Here is a 22,636-nt window from a genome sequence, read left to right as displayed (position 1 = left end):
GAAAAAGAACAAACAAAACCAAAATGCAGCAAAAGGAAGAAAAAAATAAAGGTTAGAGCAGAAATAAATGATATAGAAACTAAAACAAACAAACACAAGAACAGATCAATGAAACCAGGTGCTGGTTCTTTGAAAAGATAAATTGATAAGCCTCTACCCAGACTCATAAACAAAGAACTCAAAATCACAAAGGAAAGAGGAGAGATAACAACTAACACCACAGAAATACAAAGGATTATAAGAGAATATTATGAAAAATTATATGCCAACAAACTGGACAACCTAGAAGAAATGGATAAATTCCTAGAAACATATAACCTACTAAATCAGAAACAGGAAGAAATAGAAAACTTGAACAGACTGATTACCAGCAATGAAATTAAATAAGTAATCAAAAAACTCCCCACAAGTAAAAGTCCAAGACCAGATGGTTTCGCAGGTGAATTCTACCAAACATTTATAGAAGAGTTAATACCTATTCTTCTCAAACTATTCCAAAAAGTAGAAAAGGAAGAAAAACTTAGCAATTCATTCTATGAGGCCAGCATTACCCTGATATCAAAACCAGATAAAGACTCCACGAAAAAAAGAGAACTATAGGCCAATATCTCTGATGAATATAGATGCAAAACCTCAACAAAATATTGACAAACCAAATCCTACAATACATTAAAAAAAGCATTCACAACAATCAAGTGGGATTTATTCCCAGATTGCAAGGGTGGTTCAATATTTGTAAATCAATCAATGTGATACATAACATCAATAAGAGGAAGGAAAGGACCATATGACCATTTCAATAGATTTGAAAAAACATTTGACCAAGTACAACAATTAATTATGATACAAACACTCAACAAAGTAGGTTTACAAGGAACATACCTCAGCATAATAAAAGCCATATATGACAAACCCATAGGTAACATCATACTCAATGGTGGAAAAACTGAGAGCTTCCCTTCTAAGGTCAGGAACAAGACAAGGATGTTCACTCTTAACCACATTTACCCACATACTACTGAAAGTCCTCACAGCAGGAGTCAAACAATGTAAAGAAATAAAAGGCATCCAAATCGGTAAGGAATAAGTAAAACTCACTTTTGGTAGATGACATGATACTATATATAAAAAACAAGAAAGACACACCAAAAAAAAAAAATGCTAGAACTGATAAATGAATGCAGTACAGTTGCAAGATACAAAATCAATGTACAGAAATCTGTTGCATTTCTATACACAAATAAGCAGCAGAAAGAGAAATTAAGAAGAAATTTCTGTAAACAGTTGCACCAAAAGTAATAAAATACCTAGAAATAAACCTAACCTGGGCACCTGGGTGGCTCAGTTGGTTAAGTGTCCAACTTTGGCTCAGGTCATGATCTCGTGGTTCATGAGTTTGAGCCCCATGTCAGGCTCTGTGCTAACAGTGCCAAGCCTGCTGGGGATTCTCTCTCTCCCTCTATCTCTGCCCCTCCCGTGCTCGCATTCTCTCTCTGTCTGTCTCTCTCTAAATAAATAAATAAATAAATAAGTAAACTTCAAAAAATCCTAGAAGAGAGCACAGGCAGCTCAATGCTCTTTTACATTGGTCATAGCAACGTCCTTCTAGATATGTCTTTTAAGGCAAGGGAAACAAGAGCAAAATAAACTGTTGGAATTACATCGAAATAAAAGGCTTCTGCACAGCAAAGGACAACAATTAACAAAACTAAAAGACAACCTACTGAATGGGAGCAGATATTTACAAGTGACATATCTGATAAAGGATTAGTATCCAAAATACATAACTTCTACAACTCAATACCAAAAAAAAAAAAATTGTCCAATTAAAAAGTGGGCAGAAGACATGAACAGACATTTCTCCAAGAACAGATGGCCCACAGACACATGAAAAGATACTTAGCATCACTCATCATCAGGGAAATGCAAATCAAAACCACAATATCACCTTACATCTGTCCAAAAGGCTAAAATCAAAAACACAAGAAACAAGAAGTATTGGTGAGGGTGTGTACTGTTGATGGGAATGCAAATTGGTGCAGCCACTCTGGAAAACACTATAGAAGTTTCCCAAAAGTGAAAAATAGAACTACCCTATTGATGCAGTTTTGGAGTAATGGTGGGGATCCAGAGCAGATGGCCAAGAAAAAATTCTTGGGATCTTTGGTGCAAAAAGGTGATTTTATTAAAGCACGGGGACAGGACTTGTGGGCAGGAAGAGCTGCACTGGGGCTGTAAGTAGTAACTAATTATATACTAAGAAGTAAAAGGAGGTAAAGGCAAAAGGGAGGTTTCCAAAAGGACTTTCATATGCTAAAGAAGACTCAAATGATACCGGAGGCCTAGCTATTGTCAAGCTAAGATTGTTTTTCCCTCTAGAAAAACATTAACATTAAGACAGTAGGGAGTTTCTGGAGGAATCTTATACTCTATATTTGCCTCAAGTATTTGTCAATGGGCTGCAGGTTATAAGGAAATTTAATTTTATCTACCATTTTCTTCTTGTCTTTGTTCTCCACATCGCAATGGAGGGGAGGGTGATGTTAGGGCTCCATAAAACTGAGTCTATGGGTTTCTGGAGGTTAGGCTATTGATAAGATTGTCTTTTTTTTTTTTTTTTTTTTTGTCATTTACTAAGGCTTTTGTAAACTGATGGAGACTCCTGTCCTGCCTGGCTGTAATCTCTATCAGTTAACCATAGTTTTAGCCTTTCCTTTGTTCTTGAGCAGCAAGGACTACCTGAGGAATATCACACATATCCCCTCTGAGGGCAGGGGGTAAGTTGCTAGCTTGTGCTATTCCCTCAGCTTGCTGAGGTTCCTTCATCACTATGATCTGGTAATTGCACTACTAGGTATTAACCCAAAGAATACAAAAACACTAATTTGAAGAGATATAGGCACCCCTTATATTTATAGCAGCATTATTTACAGTAGCCAAATTATGGAAGCAGCCCAATATCCATTGATTGATGAATGAATGGATAAAAAGGAAGTGGTATACACACACACACACACACACACACACACACACACACAACGAAATGTTATTCAGCCATAAAAAATAATGAAATTTTGCCATTTGCAATGACATGGATGGATCTAGACAGTATAATACTAAGTGAAATAAGCCAGTCAGAGAAAGACAAATACCATATGATTTCACTCAAATGTGGAATTTAAGAAACAAAACAAATGAACAAAGGGGGAAAAAAAGAGGTAATCCAAAAAACACTCTTAACTATGGAGAACAAACAGATGGTTAACAGAAGTGAGGTGCATGGGGGGGTGGATGAAATAGGTGAAGAGAATTAAGAGTACATGTATCTTGGTGAGCACTGAGTAAGGTATAGAATTGCTGAAGCAATGTATTGTATACCTGAAACGAATATAACACTGTAAGTTAAGTACACTGGAATTAAAATTTTATATATATATATATATATATATACATATATATATATTTACATACATATACATACATATACACACACATGTGTGTGTGTGAAATGAAATATATATATATATAGTGTGTATGTGTATGACATTAAATTTACTATCAACAATTTTTAAGTGTGCAATTCAGTGGCATTAAGTATATTCACATTGTTGTGTGACAGATCTTTAGAAATTTTTCATCTTGCAACACTGAAGTGTGATACTCATTAAACACTCATTCCCTCCACATCAGGACAGGTTTAATATCTATCCTGACAACCACAATTTCAGAAAACAAGCAATTGCATTTTCATCTTTAAAAATATTAAGCATATATATTGATATGCTTTCATTTTCACTGAATATCTCTGAAAAGATGAGTGGTTGCTTTTGGGAGAGGGTGGGGTGTCTGGGGACAGGGTGGTAAAGGAGGTTTATTTTTCATGACATATCCTTCATAGCTTTGGAATTTTGACTGGTGTGCCTGCATATCTAATGAGTAAAGGCTGAGAAGAGAAAGAGTTCAAGTCATGTGCACCACAGACCCTCTGTTAAAGAACAAAAATTTAATGGAGTAAATTTTAAAGATCTAATTGGCTCTATTAAATGATTCATGAATGAGGCAACATCCCATCCAGCAAGTAGAGGGGTTCCAAGGAGGGGTACAGAATGGAAGGTGTTTATAGAAGGAGGGCAGAGCAAGAAGTTACTAGCCAAAGAACAAGATTGTTCCAGGCAAGGCTGCTTTTCCTTAGGGGGAATGGCAAGACTTCTCATCCTGCAGTTACCTCATCATTCGGGGATGATGGAGAGGGCCCATGTGGAGGATGCACTGGCGCTGTTAGAAAAACTCCTGACTGACCCGTTAAGACTACATTTCTGGAGGAGGTGCAAACTGCAATTAGATTATGTATGAAGCCCTGATCTGGGGACTCTAAGTGATAGCATTTTTGGCCTGTGGTTTTCTTTTTATTATAAAAAAGTGGTCAAGGCAGTGAAAATCAAGATGATTCTAGAGAAAGTTTGAGGAAAGAATTCAAAAGTTGGCTACATAGGCAGTGGGGAGTGGGGAAAGGCAAGGAAGAAAGCAAAGTCCATAGTGACCACAGACTCAGCCTGGGCAGTTGGAACGATATTGAAGCCATTAACAGAAATAGAAGTCAGACAGGGCAGCACTTTTATGGGGATGGATGGGGTCAAGTTTAATTTCAGATGACTTTAAGGTAACAGTGGGCCATTACAGTAAAAATGTCAAGAATGCAATCGGAAATGGGTGACTGGAGCTCATGAAGAGGGGACACGATTGTCACTAATAGAGTCACATTGCACCTTAGAGCAGAGTGGATGCATTGTCAGTGTGGAAAGGGGACAGGAGGCAGAGGGGAGGGCAGTGGGGGTGTTCAGTTGTACATTATAAAATGTCATAGAAGACCAAGCAAGGTGGGAGGGGTCATCAAAATCCCAGGCAAAGAGGCCCAGGAGGAAAAACTCAGGAGAAAGGCTGCCGGAGTTCAAAGTAGGAGATCAATGTTGACATTTTAAAGCATAGACAAGTTTTTCATAAAAACACTTGAAGTAAAATCTCCCCCACTCACAATATTAAAAACAAGCTATAAAATGTACAGCATCTTTGGTTAATTTTGTGTTTGGCAAGACAAGTGCAAAAAGATTCAGAGAAACAACATTTGGATTGACCACAATACCCTCAGCTTCTTTATAGTGTCTCCCTAATTCCACCCCAGAACAAGGACCGCCATGTTTGCCATTCTTCCAAAGAATGGCACTTCCAGAGGCCTTCTGGGTGCTGCCTGGGCTCTGGGAATACAAAGGTGAAGGAGGTGTCTGGTGTCATTGAGTCTGAGTAAACTGGGGTTAAGGACGCTGCATTTGCAGCTCTGTGATCCCTCCCCCATCCTGCCCTTTGCTGCTATATTTTGAGTCCTCAGATGCCTTCTCTCCTTCACCTTTGTTCAGCCTATTGCTTTCTAAAACTGGTCTTTCTTTTATTGTCTCCCCAGCTCCGGCCACCTCTAGGACACACGCTGCAGGCTGTGGGATTCCCTTAGCCTAGAATTCTCTCTGCAGCATCTTGTTCCTCCTCATGCCCTCCCCTTCCCCATAGAAAGCTTTCTGGATTCCTCCTACTGAGTGTACACCCCCTAGCTTACTGTAGATTTCCTACGGTCCAGATCTTGGTAATCAATGAATGCCCTCAACTGGTCTCCAATGAACAGTTTTTGAGTGTTGACTTCCTCAAGGTAGCTAAACCTGCTGTGTAATTTCCAGGTGAGGGATAAGAGTGTTAACAGAGATTACAGATTTTGAGAAGATGTTGTGATTCCCTGCACTTTTTACATATGAGGTGTAGAGTCTAAAGATGAATATTCAAAATTCATCCTATTTTTAACCCTGTTAGTGAAATTTCCTTAAGTGTTTTAAATCACATTCAGAAATTCGTATCAATTCAGTATACTCGATTTTGTTTTTATGCACTTCAAATGCTGGACTAGTCAGCTTATGACCTCAACAACAATAATTCCCAAGTAATTATTTTTAAAAAATCTTATAATCTAGGGGCACCTGCATGGCTCAATTGGTTAAGCGTTGGATTCTTTATTTTAGCTTAAGTCATGATCTCATGGTTTGTGAGTTTGTACCCCTTGTCAGACTCTCTACTGCTTGGGATTCTCTCTCTCTCCCTCTCTCTCCTGCATTCATTCTCTCTCTCTCTCTCAAAATAAATAACTGGAATTTAAATAAAACCTTTAAAGGAAATTAAACTTTAAAAATCTTATAATTTAATACATAAAAATTTCAATATAGCAAATCTCAACTTAAATATTCCAGGATTGTGTACAAATATAGTCAAATTCTCTCACACCTTCCCACTTAGAATCATGTCTAAAAACCAACTCCACATTTTATTTATTTATTTATTTATTTATTTATTTATTTATTTTATTTATTATTTGGGGTTTACTCTTTTTTTTAAAATTTTTAATTTCCGTCCAAATTAGTTAGCATATAGTGAAACAATGATTTCAGGAGTAGATTCCTTAATGCTCCTTACCCATTTAGACCATCCCCCCTCCCACACCTCCTCCAGTAGCCCTCAGTTTGTTCTCCATATTTATGAGTCTCTTCTGTTTTGTCCCCCTGCCTGTTTTTATATTATTTTTGTTTCTCTTCCCTTATGTTCATCTGTTTTGTCTCTTAAAGTCTTCATATGAGTGAAATCATATGATTTTTGTCTTTCTCTAATTTCACTTAGCATAATACCCTCCAGTTCCATTCATGTAGTTGCAAATGGCAAGATTTCATTCTTTTTGATGTTGAGTAATACTCCATTGTATATATATACCACATTTTCTTTATCTACTCATCCATCGAGGGACATTTGGGCTCTTTCCATACTTTGGCTATTCCAACTGCACATTTTAAATTGGAATCACAGGCTAATCTGTCATGTAATCTAAAATGTCAAATTCTCTGAAACATGACACTTTACACTCTGAATGCAGACTGTCCTTAACCCCAAAGTATTGATAGTAAGAATTTCCTTTCGTTGTAAACTTTTCTGTTGCTAAACAATTTCACACATTACATATTCCCAGTCTGAGGACTGAAGGCTGATTCTGCCGTTACAGAGCAATGTCAGATTCCATACCTGTCACCAACAGGGGTAATCGATGACTAAACCAAAAATGGTAGTTAAATATTTGTTGTTCATTTTTCTTTCAGTCTTCAATTTAAAGTGGAAATCTAGTGTTGTCTATGCTAATCAAATAGGCTGACTGAGCAGATAGAGCATGATCATAGCTATCTTGAAGGAGTCCAGCTGATAGAAGTTTCTCAAGAGACATCCATGAGTTTTATGATCTCTCTCAGGTAATACAATGTCCCGCTTTTTCCTTGAGCCCCTCAACACAGTCCTAGTTCAATAATGAGAATGTCCTGTCCCATACACTATCCATGGTTCAAAGGTGTGACCTCTGCCCTTTCCCCAGTGGGGGCCTGCTGCACTGGGGTGTCAGTGCCTCCTTCCCCCATGCCCCACTCCCTGCAAGAGGAAGGTAAGAGGAAGGATTTTAATATGATAGGCCTGTCCTAAGCTGGCTTTGTGTTCTCTGGGCCAGCAGAGGGTTAAGCCAACTTGACAGAACATCATGCATCTCTATTTTGGTTGGCCACTTATTCTTTCTGTAGCCCTTGGAATCTGGCAGTGCTTTCAGTTTCTCCTAGCTTAGACCTATTTGCCCCAGGAAGCCCTAGTTACCCCATGCTTCCTCTCCTGTGTGGCTTGCCTCTGGTTCCTGGAAATACTCAAACAACTGTATCCAGACACATCCTGAGAACAGGCGTCCTTCCCTCATCTGCTTCCTTATTCCTATTCCTCTCACTTTCCCTGGAGGGGCTGTCAGAACCTTTCACATTTCCCTGGAGAGAGATCCCATGCCCATGCGGGGGGGGGGGGGGGGGGGACACATAACTAGCTTTCCAGGATCCTGTTGAAGCTTTATTTAGGAAAGGGGCCACCCTTCACCTCGCTTCTTTGAGGAAAGGGATGGATCTCTCTTTTTAAAAATCTTTGAAAAATTATCTCTTCATCTGCATTTGGACTTGCTATGCTCCTGATCTGGATGAGAGGTTTAAGATGAGTGTAAAGATCTCCAACCATGTGAGGCGAGTATCTCATTTGGACAGTTCCCTTCTCAGGACTCTGCTGTATCTTCCGTTTTACCTTTTGTTATACAGACCAGCTCAGCTGGCATCATCAGAAAGCAACTTTCTTTCTTTCTTTCTTTCTTTCTTTCTTTCCTTCCTTCCTTCCTTCCTTCCTTCTTTCCTTCCTTCCTTCCTTCCTTCCTTTCTTCCTTCTTTCTTTCTTTCTTTCTTTCTTTCTTTCTTTCTTTCTTTCTTTCTTTCTTTCTTTCTTTCTTTCTTTCTTTCTTTCTTTCTTTCTTTCTTTCTTTCTTTCTTTCTTTCTCTTTCATTTATTTTACCACCATTGCCTTCACAAGTCTCCATCCATCTTCTTCCCTGCCCCCCAGTGACATCTCAGATCCATGATTTCCCTGTTTTAGCTATAAGAGCAGTTTCCTTTGTTGGCATTAAAACAAACAAACAAACAAAAAACAGTTCAAGTCAACAATGCAATGTACCGCCCAGTTCCAGACCTTCTCCTCCCCTAGCCATGAGGAAGGGGCCTAGATGTCCTGTCACTCTTCTCCATCTTGCTCTGTCACTGTACCTACCTCAAGGTGGGAGGCTCCTCAAAGGTGTGAGGGGGACAGGGGCCATAGAAGAGAAGGGTAAAGCATTCTGTGACAGAAGGTGCTGTTATAAGGCCACCAGGCACCTTTTACTCTAAACACATGAGGTGCATTTCTGGGTCCTGGGAAGACCTTTGCAAGGACTTTTATACCACACTGCTTCTTGCTGTCTGGCAGATTATTTCCCACCCTGATTCTCCCACCCTATCTGTATCTATAGTTTCTGCTCTGGTCTGAATATTTGTGTCCCACCGAATGCATAGGTTGGATTGGTATCTGGAGGTGGTGCCTCTGGGGTGATTAGGTCATGGGGGTGGAGCCCTCATGAATGAGATTAGTGCCCTTACAAAAGAGGCCCCAGGGAGATCCCTTGTCCCTCCTGCTGAAGATGGCCATCAGTGAACTAGGATATAAGCTCTCACCAGACACCAAATTTGCTGGTGTTTGATCTTGGACTTCCCAACTTCCAAAATGGAAATAAATTGTTGTGTTTAAGCTACCCAGTGATATTTGTAACATGGACTAGAACTGTCTCTTCTTGTCAACTCCTTTCATTTCTGCAGACACTCCTCTTGGGAGGACTAACTTCAAGATGTCTCAAGCAGTCTGTGTTCCTGGGTCTGTGTTTTCATGAGAACATGTTCATCCTTGTATTGGTACTCCCCACTGTCCCCTCTCCTCTGTTGTCCTGACTATCCCAGTTGGCTCCCACTTGAGAATTCTCCTTCAGAGGTAGGCACTGGACTTCATGTTCAATATATCCCCTGTTTCTTCCACAAACCCTTTCTCACCATGTATACCCTGGTGGACACACAGAAATAGGCCCATAGGTTTCTACAGCTGGAGGGAGGCACGAGGCTCCCCTTTCCCAGGCACCCGCATCTTGCCTAGTGGTTCTCTTGGAGACTCTTCAGCTGGTTTGTGGGAGGCCCCTGTCTCCCTCTTTTCCCATGAATTCCCTTCCAATAATTCTCCTTTTCCCATTTCAGTCTCCCCTTTTTAGGCTGAGGGTGTCCAGCTAGATGGGTTCCGCTCTAGTTTATTAAACCCCTTTAGTTGGTCGAATCTCCATTTTCTGTAGAAGTAGAGTCTTCAATCGCTATCATCCTCAGCTTGGAGACTTTGGCCAAAATTCTGAGACAACAGGAAGAGTATCCCCAAATCTTGCTTGAAACACATACTTACGCCATAGTTTTGGTGGTTCTTTTTCTTAAACCAACTTTACTCATTTACGTTAATCCCTTGGCCACTGCGGGCATTTGAAATTTATCACCCCTGCTCTGTAGTTTTATATATTAAAAAAAAATTGTTTGATCTTACTCTGACAAAGATGAGTTAGTCTCTCATTGCTATTGTGTTTTGTCAATTTTTCCTTGTAGGTATGGCTTTTTGTTCTTTTGCAAAAAAGGTTATCTGAAACTTGGAAAGGGGAAAAGAGATTACTAGGTGTTTTTTTTTTCAGTGCAATGCTGGCCTTAACTCTACTTACTAGGTATTTTCTAGGTCTGATAGGGCAGAAGTTAACTTTTAAATGGTTGTCAGGTAGAGATGGAAATAACTTCTGAGCAGAGGAACAGATAACCCCAAAGGTTACAGTTTATGGCCCTGTTGGACATTAACTAGTGTTGTATCTAACACATATCCTATTAACTGTATATACATATCTAGCTTCTCAGATGGTCTTTTGATTGGTTTTATATTTTTCTGGTTCTCTCATTAATTAGTTAGTTAAATAAAATCTTTGACACATGTTCTCTTTGTATTTGCCTGGGAGTCCAGATTTTACCTTTTTGAAAATTATACTTTAATCATTTATTTATTTGATACTTTTATGTGGTACATAATAATTGATGTCAGTTATGACCTCAGTGTGGAACATCAGCTCTTTTGTGATAAAGTTTTGTGTGTTTAATACTTCTTGTCTCAAACTCAGCTTTGTCTGATATTAACATAATTCTGCTTTTGCTTTTGGTTGATGTTTAATAATCATGGGTTAAATTTAATTGGTTAGATACTTGTTAATTTCCATCTTTCTGAGCCACTTTATCTTAAATATTTCCTATTCAGGATTTACTTGAGCTATATTATTTGACCTAATGTGAGTTTGTTCTATTCACATGTTAAAATTAAAGCATGTGTTTGGTTTTAATGCTGTTATCTTCTTATTTTGTTTTATCTTCAATTCCTCTTTGTGATTTTCCTTTATCCCTTTACTTTTTTTAACAATTCTATTTTCCAAAATAAAATCAAGTAAAATAAATAGTGCATAAAAGTCTGTATGCCTCTCAGGTCTCCTGGTTTCTTCAGTCTTGTTTTCCAGAGGCTCATGGTCTTTTCTGTACCCTTCTCCCCTGCCATCTTCTTTGCATATTGGACAATTATAGACTATTTTTTGTTTTTCTGTTAATGACCATTACAACTTTGACCTCTGTTTCTTGATTTGTCAAGGTAAAAAGTGAAGTTGAGTCTATTGATTCTTGTTATTAAATATGAGGAAATCAGTGCACTCATATTTATATCTTCCTTCCCTTTGTTTCTTACACTACCTAGTTTTTATTCATAGTAAACTGTCCCAGTACATTATGATTATAATTCTCTTACATTGTATAGTGCTTTTCTTTTTAATCCATTTTAATAAGTGGGAAATATATTTTAAGGCATATAAAATATATATAAAGTATGAAGAGGAATAAAATAAACACCTGTTCTTACCTTATCACAACTTTATTATTATTTTTTAAACTTTATTTAAATCCAAGGTAATTAACATATAGTGTAGTAATGGTTTCAGAAGTAGAATTTAATGATTCATCACTTACATATAACACCCAGGGCTCATCCCAACAAGTGCCCTCGTTAATGCCCATCACCCATTTAGACCATCCCCCTACCCACTACCCCTGCAGTAACCCTCAGTTAATTCTCTGTATTGAAAAATCTCTAATGGTTTATCTTCCTCTCTGTTTTTATCTTATTTTTCCTTCCTTTCCCCTATGTTCATCTGTTTTGTTTCTTAAATTCCACATATGAGTGAAATTTGAAGTCTGGAAATCATTCCACTCTGACTGACTTATTTTGCTTGGCATAGTACACTCTAGTTCCATCCATATTGTTGGAAATGGCAATATTTCATTCTTTCTGATTGCTGAGTAATATTCCATTGTGTGCGTGTGTGTGTGTGTGTGTGTGTATACACACACACACACACACATATATACACACACACACACGTGTGTGTGTATATATATATATATATATATATATATATATACACACACTATGTCTTCTTTATCCATTTGTCAGTCAATGGACATTTGGGCTCTTTCCATACTTTGGCTATTGTCGATAGTGCTGCTATAAACATTATTTTTGCTTATGTTTCCCTTGCCTTAGGAGCCATATCGAGAAGGATATTGCTATGACCAATGTAAAACAGGTTACTGCCTGTGCTCTCTTCAAGGATTTTCTTTATTTATTGAGAGAGAGAGAGAGAGAGAGAGAGAGAGAGAGAGAGAGAAAATGCGAGTGGGGGAGGGGAAGAGAGGGAAGGAGAGAGAATCCTAAGCAGGCTCCATGCTGTCAGCACAGAGCCTGACACGGGGCTCAATCTCACAAACTCTGATATCATGACCCGAGCTGAAATCAAGACTCGGACACTTAACTGACTGAGCCACCCAAGTGCCACTGTCTTCTAGGATTTTTAAGGTTTCAGTACATACATATAGGTCCTTAATCCATTTTGAGTTTATTTTTGTATATGGTGTAAGAAAATGGTCCTGTTTCATTATTTTCATGTAGCTCTCCAGTTTTCCCAGCACCATTTGTTCAAGAGACTCTCTTTTTTTCCATTGCATATTCTTGCCCCCTTTGTCAAAGATAAATTGGCCATATGATTGTGGGTTTATTTCTGGGCTTTTTGTTCTGTTCCATTGATCTTTGTGTCTATTTTTGTGCCAGCACCATACTGTTTTGATCACTACAGCTTTATAATATAACTTGAAGCCTGGAATTGTGATACTTCCAGTTTTGTTTTTCTTTTTCTTTTTTTATTAAAAAAATTTTTTTAATGTTTTATTTATTTTTGAGATAGAGAGAGACAGAGCATGAGCAGGGGAGGGGCAGAGACAGAGGGAGACACAGAGTCCAAAGCAGGATCCAGGCTCTGAGCTGTCAGCACAGAGCCTGAGGCAGGGCTCAAACTCACAAACCGTGAGATCATGACCTGAGCTGAAGTCAGATGCTTAACTGACTGAGCCACCCAGGGGCCCTTGTTTTTCTTTTTCAAGATTGCTTTGGCTATGCAGGGTCTTTTGTGGTTCCATACAAATTTTAAGATTGTTTGTTATAGTTCTGTGAAAAATGCCATTGGCATTTTGATAGGGATTGCATTACATCTCTAGATTGCTTTGAGTAGTATAGATATTTTAACAATATTCTTCCAATCTATGAGCATGGAATATCTTTCCATTTCTTTTAGTTGTCTTGAATTTCTTTCATCAGTGTTTTATGGTTTTCAGAGTATAGGTCTTTCACCTCTTAGGTTAGGTTTATTTCTAGGTATTTTATTATTTTTCGTGCAACTGTATACAGAAATTTCTTCTTAATTTCTCTTTCTGTTGCTTCATTGTTTGTGTATGGAAATGCAACAGATGTGCACGTCGATTTTATATCCTGAAGCTGGACTGCATTCATCTATCAGCTCTAGCACTTTTTTGGTGTAGTCTTTCAGGTTTTCTATATATAGTATCATGTCATCTACCAAAAGTGAGTTTTACTTATTCCTTACCGATTTGGATGTCTTTTATTTCTTTACGTTGTTTGATTGCTGCTGTGAGGACTTTCAGTACTATGTGGGTAAATGTGATTAAGAGTGAACATCCTTGTCTTGTTCCTGACCTTAGAGGGGAAGCTCTCAGTTTTTCCACCATTGAGTATGATGTTACCTATGGGTTTGTCATATATGGCTTTTATTATGCTGAGGTATGTTCCTTGTAAACCTACTTTGTTGAGTGTTTGTATCATAATTAATTGTTGTACTTGGTCAAATGTTTTTTCAAATCTATTGAAATGGTCATATGGTCCTTTCCTTCCTCTTATTGATGTGATGTATCACATTGATTGATTTGCAAATATTGAACCACCCTTGCAACCTGGGAATAAATCCCACCTGACTGTGGTGAATAATTTTTTTAATGTATTGGAGGATTTGTTTGCCAATATTTTGTTGAGGTTTTACATCTGTATTTATCAGAGATAGTGGCCTACAATTCTCTCTCTCTCTCTGTGTCTTTTTGTGGAGACTTTATCTGATTTTGGTATCAGCATAATACTGGCTCATAGAATGAATTTGGAAGTTTTCCTTCCTTTTCTGTTTTTAGAATAGTTTGAGAAGAATAGGTATTAACTTGTCTTTAAATATTTGGTAGAATTCACCTGTAAAACCATCTGGTGCTGGACTTTTGTTTTTTGGGAGTGTTTTTATTACTGATTTAATTTCTTTGCTGGTTATCAATCTTGTCAAATTTTCTATTTCTTCTTGTTTCTGTTTTGGTAGGTTATATGTTTCTAGGACCTTCTCCATTTCTTCTAGGTTTTTCTATTTGTTGGCATATAGTTTTTCACAATATCTCTTATAATTGTGTTTCTATGCTGTTGGTTGTTATTTCTTCTCTCTCATTTGCAAGTTTATTTACTTGAGTCCTCTTTTTTTCTTGGTAAGTCTTGTTAGGGGTTTATAAATTTTATTGATTTTTTTAATTTAATTTTTTATTTTTTTAAATTTACAAATTAGTTAGCATATAGTGTAACAATGATTCAGGAGTAGATTCCTTAATGCCCCTTACCCACTTAGCCCATCCCCCCTCCTGCAACCCCTCCAGCAACCTCAGTTTGTTCTCCATATTTATGAGTTCCAGTTCCTGGTTTCATTTATCTATTGTTTTATTTGTTTTAGTTTCTATGTCATTTATTTCTGCTCTAACCTTTATTATTTCCTTCTTTCTGCTGGTTTTACATTTTATTTGTTTTTCTTTTTCTAGCTCCGTTAAGTGTGATATTAGGTTGTTAATTTGAGATTTTTCTTGCTTCTTGAGGTAAGCCTGTATTGTTTATACTTCCCTCTTATGACTGCTTTTGCTGCATGCCAAAGGTTTTGGACCCTTGTGTTTTCATTTTCATTTGTTTCCGTGTTCTTTTAAATTCTTTTATATTCTTGTTGACCCATTTGTTGTTTAGTTGCGTGTTTTTAACCTCCATGTATTTTTGCTCATTCCATATTTTTTCTTGTGGCTCATTTCTAGTTTTATAGCAGTGTGGTCAGAAAAGCTGCATGGTATGACTCTGACCTTCTTGAATTTGTTGAGACTTGTTTTGTGGCCTAATATGTGATCTATTCTGAAGAATGTTCCATGTGCCTCTGAAAAGAATGTGTATTCTGCTATATTAGGGTAGAACGTTCTGAATATATCTGTTAAATCCATCTGGTCCAGTGTGTCCTTCAAAGCCACTGTTTTCTTGTTGATTTTCTGATTGGATGATCTGTCCATGCTGTAAAGTGGGTGTTAAAATCTCCTACTATTATTGTATTATTATTTATTAGTTCCTTTATTTTGAAATTAACTGTTTTATGTATTTGGTTGTTTTCATGTTGGGTGCATAAGTATTTATAATTGTTCATCTCATTGGATTGCCCCTTTTATTATTATATAGTGTCCTTCTTTGTCTCTTATTACCATCTTTGTTTAAAAGTTTATTTTGCCCAATATAAATATTGCTACACTGGCTTTCTTTTGACTTCCATTTGCATGATAGATATTTTTCCATCCCCTCACTTTCAACCTGCAGGTGTTTTTAAGCCTAATATGAATCTCTTGCAGGCAGTATATAGATGTGTCTTTTTTTTTAAATCCATTCTGTCATCTCATGTCTTTTGATTGTAACGGTTAGTCAATTTACCATCAAAGTAATTATTGATAGATATGTATTTGTTGCCAGTTTCTCTCTTTGGTGATATATTTGGATTCCTTTCTCTTTATTCTTTGCATATCAGTGGTTTTTGATTTGTGGTTACCATTAGGTTGGTATATAACATCTGCACATAGCAGTCTGTAATAACTTGATGATCATTTAAGTTTGAACCCATTCTTTACTTCCCTCCTCCCCATGTTTTAGGTATATGGTGTCATTTTTTACCTCCTTTTATTTTGTGGGTTCCTTGACTGTTTTTTACAGAACTATTCATTTTTACTGCTTTTGTGTTTCTTACTTTCATACTGCACTTTTATTCTTTCCACTTAGAGTCCCCTCTAATATTTCTTGCAGGATGGCTTAATGGTCACAAACTCCTTTTTATTTTGTTTGTCTGAGAAACTCTGTATCTCCCCATCTATTCTGAATGATAGCCTTGCTGGATAGAGTGTTTTTGTGTGTTGATTTTTCCCAGATATATCATGCCACTCCCTTTTGGCTTGGAAAATTCCCACTGAAAAATCCTCGGATAGCCTTATGAGGTTTTCCATATATGTTAAAGTCTTCTCTTGTCTTGCTATTTTTTATATTTTTCTTTATCACTATATTTTACCAGTTGAATTTCAATATGTCTTGGTGTGGATCTGCTTTTGATTTTATTTGGAGTTTTCTGTGATTCCCAGATCTAGCTATCTGTTTCTTCATCCAGTTTAGAGAAGTTTTTAGCTGGTTTCTCTTCAAAGAGTTGCTCTGCTCCTCTTCTTCTTCTGGGAATTCTATACTATGGATGTTATTACATTTGATGGAGTCACTGAGTTCCCTAAGTCTATTCTCCTTTTGCATAATTCTTTTTTCTTTTTCCAGCTTGGTTACTTTTTATTACTCTATCTTCTAGGTCATTAATTTGTTCCTCTGATTCTTCCAGCCTGCTGTTCATTGCATCAGGAATATTTCTAATGTAATTTATTGCACTCTTCATGTCTGATTTGTTCTTTTCTATCTCTGTGTTAAGGGTCTCACTGATGTCTTCCACTCTTTTCTCAAGTCCAGTGAGTATCCTTATGATAATTGCTTTAAATACTCCATCAGGCATTTTGCTTACATCTGTTTCACTGAGATCTCTGGTAATGGCCTTGTCCTATTCTTTCATTTGGGATAAATTTCTCTGTCTTCTCTTTTTCTCTAAGTCTCTGTGACTGTTTCTCTGTGTTAGGAAAGTGAGCTATATCTCCTGTTGTTGAGGGTAATGGCCTTATGAAGAAGAGGTCCTATAGTGCCCTACAATATAGTGTCCCCTATTCCCTAGGGACTGGCACTCCTGGGAGTGTCTCCAATGTGTGCTGCATGTGCTCTGCTGTTGTGTTCTGGCCACTCCATACTTCAGGCCAGTCATCTGTGGAGGCTCTTTTTGTCTGTTGTGGGCAGTGTTTGGTCCCTGGCCTGAATGTGGCATGTTTTTACTAGGTGTGTTCTTGTCTGTTTGTAAAATGAGACCTGTCACCACCACCACCGCCACCAGCACTGAGACTCCCCAAAACTCCTGGGTCAAGAGATGTGGTTTTGGCAGGAGTTTGGGTTGGCCTTCTGGGGGAGGAGCCCCACTGTACTGGGACTGAGGCAAGTATGACCGGGGATGGTGGTTCCACTGGAATGCAGGGGGCAGGGCTTGGTGTAAGCAAATTAGGTAGCTAGCGTGGGCATTGCAATGGGTCCCACAGGTGGCCTTATGCTGAGGGATGGGGTAGGGAAATAACTCTGGACAGTTTCTTTGTTCCAGAGGGGATTCTTCATGAGTGCTGGCTTCTCTGGGATGCTCTCTGAGATGAACAAATAACCTCCCCACTGTGTGCCCCAGGTGATCTTCAGATTGATGTTTCCACACTGTATGTCTAGGGGCTGTTTATCACTCCTTCACTCCTTCACCCCAATGCCCTCCTGGCTCTATCCAAGCCAAGCCCATTGACCTTTAAAATTTCAGGCTTTAAGCCCCACGTGATTGTAAGAACTCCCTAAATTCAGGCCCTCTCACTTTTCAAGCCATTTGCTATGGGGGCTCATTTTCCCTGTGTGTTAGTCTGTCTCTCACCCTTCTCCATTACTGTGGTTCCTTCCCCACTGCAGCAGCCATAATCCATTTCTCTCCCAAACTACATCTCCACACTTCCTATTCAGTGTGGCCTCTTATTTATCTTTATCTGTGGAGTTTGTTCTGCCAAACTTCAGTTCAATTTCTGGGGTATTTAGGGTGATTTGATAGTTATCTAGTTGTATGTGTGGGATGAGGTGAGCCTAGGGCTGCCACCTTCCCCTCCACCTTTCTCATTTCTTAATGTGTTTATTGCTAGGAACATCCCTCTTAGGACTGCTTTTGCTGCAACTCATACATTTTGTTATGTTGTGTTTCCATTTTTGTTTGTCTCAAGGTGCTTTTTTATTTCTCCTTTAATTTCCTATTTGATCTATTGGTTGTTTGGAAAAGTTTTATCTCATTTTTATTATTCATGTGTGCTAGAAGTTTTCCTCTTCGTATTGATTTCTAGTCCCATACAATTTTTGTCAGAGTAGATATTTGGTATGATTTCAATCTTCTTGAATTTCTTAAGACTTTTTTTGTGGCCTAACTTATGGTCTATCCAGAAAATGTTCCATGTGCACTTAAGAAGAATGTGTATTCTACTGTTGTCTGATAGAATGTTCTGCATGTATCTGTTAGGTCCATTTGTGTCTATAGTGTTGTTCAAATCTGTTTTATTATTTATTGTTTGGATGACTACTGAAAGTGGGGTATTAAAGTCCTCAACTAATATTATTGTTTAATTCTCCTTTGGCTTTGCCAGTTTTTACTTTATATATATAGGTTCTCTAATGTTGGGTGTATAAATATACAATTATATTTTCTTGATGGATTGACCCTTTTATATAATGGTCTTCTTTGTCTATTTTTTATTTACCATTTTTAGTCAAGGTATATTTTATCTAATATATGTGCTTCTGATTTTTTTGGTTACCATTTTCTTGGTAAATCTTTTCCATCCCTTCACTCTCAGTCTATTTGTGTCTTTAAAGTTAAACTGAGTCTCTTATAGGCAGCATACTACTGGATCTTGTTTTCAAAATGCTTTCAGCTATTCTATGTCTTTTTAGTGGAGAATTTAATCCATTTATGTTTAAAGTAATTATTGATAGATAAGTACTCACTATAGTCATTTTATTAATTGTTTACCGGCTATTTGGTAGAATTGGTGTTCCTTATTTCTAATCCTGTTGTCTTTCTTTGTGTGTTGATGTCTTTTGGCATCAGTATGCTTTTACTTCTTTATCATATTCTTGTGTGTAATCACTATAGGTTTTTTTCTTGTGGTTACCATGAGGCTTACATAAAATGTCTTGAAATTATAACACCCTATTTTGAACTGATTAAAAGCCTCAATAGTACTCCTAAACTTTATTATAATTTTACGTTTCTCCCCTGTCACAATTTAGGTTATTGATGTTACAATTTATTGTGTAGCCAATAATAGCTTATTGTAGTTATGGTTATATTTACATTTGTTTTTTGACTTTTAAACTATCATTATAAGTGAATTATGTACCACCATTACATATTATAGAATCTAACTTTGACTATATACTTATCATTATTAGCAAGTTTTATGCTACCATTTTATGTTTTTATGATGTTAATTAACATCCTTTTACTTCAGATTAGAGACCTCCCTTTATCATTTATTTATAAAGTAAACATAGTTTGGGGAAATCTTTTGTTTGGGAAAATCTTTATCTCTTCTTCATTTCTGAAGGACAGTTTGCCAGGTGTTGAATTCTTGTTTGGCAGTTTTTTCTTTGAATATTTTAAATATCTCATCCCATTCTCTCCTGGCCTGAAAAGTTTCCATTGAGAAATCTGCCAGTAATCTTACAGGGGTTCTCTTATACATAACTTCTCTCTTTTCTCTTGCTATTTTAAAAGTTCTTTGAATTTGACTTTTGATAATTAATTACAGTATGTGTTGGTGGCCTTTTTCAGGTCCAACCTATTTGGGATCTTTTGAGTCTCATGGATTTGATGTCCATTTCTCTCCCCAGGTTTGGGAAGTTTTCAGCCATTATTGTTTTCAATATGCTTTGTCTCTTTTTTTAACTCTTCTCTTTCTGGAATTCCCACAATGTGGGTATTATTTCTTTTTATTGTGTTCTATAAATCCCATAGACTTTCTTTACTTTTTCCCAATTCTCTTTTCCTTTTTCTCCTCTGACTGGATAATTTCAAAGGTCCTGTATTCTACACCACTGATTCTTCTGCATGGTCAAATCTGCTTTTGAAGCTCCATATTGAATTCTTTACTTCTCTTGTTGTATTTTTTCAGCTCTAAATTAAAAAAAATTTTTTTGATGGTTTCTACTTTTTTCTTGAACTTCTTCCTTTTCATTTCCCTTAATTTCATTTATTTGTGTGTTCTAATAGTGTGCTAAGCTTCTTTAAGAGAGTTATTCTGAATGCTTTGACAGTTCATTGATCTCCAATTCTTTAGGTTCAGTTATTGGAGCTTTATTAGTTTTCTTTGGTGGTGTCATGTTTACTTGATTTTTTTTTTAACAGTCCTTGATTCCTTACATTGGTGTCTGTACATTTGGGTAAGTGATCTCCTCTTCCAGACTTTACAGGTTCTCTTTGGCAGAGACAGTTACTTACCAGTCAGCTCAGTTTGGGTTTCTGGATATGTGTGCTGGTAACTTCCTTGGGCAGATGGAGATTGCTAAACAGTGCCTATTTTTTTGGGTGAGGCCACTGCCTAAACCTCTGAGGTTGGTGGATGTGTCACTGGCTTAGAACAGTTGGCTAGGACTCCTGCCTTGGTTCCCTGTAGGATGAGATCTGTGGCTGCTGGGTTCTCTAGTCAGGCTTACTAGATGGTTAGGACTAGGTACTATACCCAGAAGTAGACAGAGCTATGAATTCTCTTCCCTGCTCTGGCAGTGAAGCAGGATGGGCCCCAGGGCTTGCATGGCTCATCATTTGGGAATTTGAAATGGCAAGACTGTGCACCGAATTTCCTGGCCAGATGGGGCCACTGGTTTTGTTCTTCAAATGGGGAAAGCCACAGGGCACTCTCTGTTCAAGTGCCTCTGTCAGCAGGGCCTTATGCAGCTTCCCATATGCCCTGGTTAAGTTCCTGATAAGGTGGGATGAAAGCTGTACTTAGCAGCAGGTGAGGATACAAATTAGTTTCCCTGTCCAGACAGAGTGAGGAACCAGCTCGAAGATCAACAAGGCTTTTTTGTGGTCTTGCCTCATGCCAACCGATGCCCCAAGTTTCCTGGCCAAATGGTGTCCCTGGCTTTGCTCTGTGGATGATCAGTTCTGCCTGTTATACTCTCTGCTAGAATGCTGCTGGGCTACACAGCTTCCAGGTGTTCTTGTCAGGTTTTCTGGTCAGGAGGGCCCACAAGCTACACTCAGCAGTGAGCTGGGCTATGATTCAGCTTGTCTGCCTGGGCAAAGCAGAGGAACCCTCCAAGCCTGGCAAGACCTTTTGTTTGTGTTCTTGACTCAAGCCAACCTGCTCTCTACGTCCCCTGGCTGAATGGTGCCACTGGATTTGCTCTGTAGGTCAGTTCTGCCTGCCATTCTCTCTGCTCAGCTTCAGCATGTTGGGTTATGCAGCTTCCAGGTGTTCCTGATCAAACGTTCTGGTTGGGAGGGGCCAGAAGCTACACTCAGCAATGGGTTGGGCTACATATAACTCAGCTCCCTGAGTGAAGGCAGAAGGACAAGGCCAGTAAAACTTCATTTGGGGACCTGAATGAGGTAGACTTGCATCCGGCTGAATTCCCTGGACAGACTGTGCCATCTTGGCTCTGCAAGTGAACAAAGCAGCAGCAGTCATTACTACTACTAGGGTGCTGCAGACACGAACTGGGTCTGTCAGGACCCTAGTGTGGGTGGTTGTGAGCTCTTCCCCCTTCTCCATCACAATCAGATTCCCAGTGGTTGAGCCCCTCATATTTCCCTGAAATCCCCACAGGGCTCCCAGGAAGAGACCCACAATGCTGGGGAAGCTGGGTGTCTGCTATAGGCTTTCATTTATCACTGGAGGAACCACAGACTCAGGGCAGACCTCTTGGTGTGGTGCTGTGCCAGCCTGGGTGAGGGGCAATACAGTCCACATGTACCACTCCTCTTACCCTTCAAATTCAGCCTGTCTTGGTCTCTTGTGGTGCAGAGGATGGTTCAGCCTTATCCCCATGTTCTAGAATTCTCTCAGTGGTGTGCTGCCTGTGGATAATTGTTAGCTGTTCTTCTTGTGAAGGGGAGCAAGTCAGGAACAACCTACGTCACCATCTTGTTGATGTCACTCTCCCCTGTTGTCTCTTCTTATAAGGACACTAATATTATTGGATCAAGGCTCCACCCTTATGACCTCACTTTGCCTTAATTACCTCATTCAAAAGGTCTATCTCCAAATATAGTTACATTGGGCTTCAATATATGAATTTTGGAGGGGGGATACAAACATTCAGTCCATGACACAGGGGCTTAACGAATTTTGCTGTGGAGTGGCCATCTGGGCTGTTTCCCGAGGAACTCCAAATGACAGTCTCTTTTTTAGGCCCTACCTCTAGGGCTGGTTAGATTCTCCAGAAGAGTCTTTCAATTTCTAGTCTGTAGGGAAACGTTTCAGCTGCCAGCATTCTGAAAACTGAGTTTCAGTACTCACTATTTGGTGTGCGTGGGTTGACTTAATCATCCTGTATTTGGTTATATTACCCCAACTTCAACTTTGCCTAGAGTTTTGTCATTCAAAGATCGTCGGTTTGACCCTCTTCAAGAAATAAGCCTCCTGGCCATTCGTGAGGTGGGAAACAGAGCATCTACTTAATGCAGGGAGCAGGTACAGGGACCCAGGGGCTTACCTGATACCAATTGATTTCCATCGGTCCTCCTTATTTTGGCCTCTT

The sequence above is a fragment of the Acinonyx jubatus genome, chromosome B1, assembly GCF_027475565.1.
Source record: "Acinonyx jubatus isolate Ajub_Pintada_27869175 chromosome B1, VMU_Ajub_asm_v1.0, whole genome shotgun sequence".
NCBI classification, from domain to species: Eukaryota; Metazoa; Chordata; class Mammalia; order Carnivora; family Felidae; genus Acinonyx; species Acinonyx jubatus.
This window is presented reverse-complemented; position numbering follows the sequence as displayed.